This window comes from Nannobrachium achirus (assembly GCF_963921795.1).
Source record: "Nannobrachium achirus genome assembly, chromosome: 23".
NCBI classification, from domain to species: Eukaryota; Metazoa; Chordata; class Actinopteri; order Myctophiformes; family Myctophidae; genus Nannobrachium; species Nannobrachium achirus.
The window spans coordinates 41,188,641-41,189,537 of NC_137830.1; positions in this window are offsets into that span (position 1 = coordinate 41,188,641).

An 897-nucleotide genomic window follows, 5' to 3' on the forward strand; every position below is an offset into this window, starting at 1 on the left:
GTAGTGAAAACAGCAGATCTACAAGCACACAACGCCTCGCACCGCGAGGCGTTGTGTGCTTGTAGATCGGCTGTTTTCACTAGTTTAAATCATTTTTAAAATGATAAATACAATACTGGCTTTCAAGCAGTTTCAAGGGGCACACTTGACCCTTCTCAGGGGCACACCAAAGGTCCCCAGGCACAGTGGTTGAGAAACACTGATGTAGACTACTATGTCGTTACCTTTAGCCTGTCAGGGATTCTGGTTTTTAAACTGTACACAATGCATCATTATATTCCAACCGTTCGGAGAAATGTTTTTTGCCGAGTCGCCCGGGCTTATATTACGCCCAGGCGCTCAATGAACTACAAGGCCCAGGATAGGCACGTTTTACTGTATATTTTAATGTATTTGGAGGAGCGTTGCGGAGCCTCTCGGCTTCCGACAGAAAGACTGAACCTCTGAAGAGACGGTTGTAAAAGAGGCGTAGCACAGGAGGTGAGAAACGGTTTGGGGTTCAAACATGGTTCTTAGGCCTCTATTTATCAAGCCTTTCAGCCTAGGACTGCTGGCGTAGGAACAAATGTTCATCTGGTTGTTACAACTGACCTTCGACACTGCTATGCCAGAAAGGGGTGATAAATGTGGGCCTTGGTCTGTAAACCTAAAGAAACTGCCACAACTGTTATGTGTGTATTCTCCATGGATGGAGAATCTTTGTAGACTCATCTCCATTATTTTGCTAATAAAAACCATTTACAAATCGCACAGAATTGGTGTATCGTTACATGTTTTCTCACCACGCACATCATTATCGAGGTCTGCTGACCACTTGAACCCCGCCGCCCCTAATTATTGAGGCCAACATCTGCCGAAAATAGCAGATCTACAAGATCACTAAAATGACAATCGCAG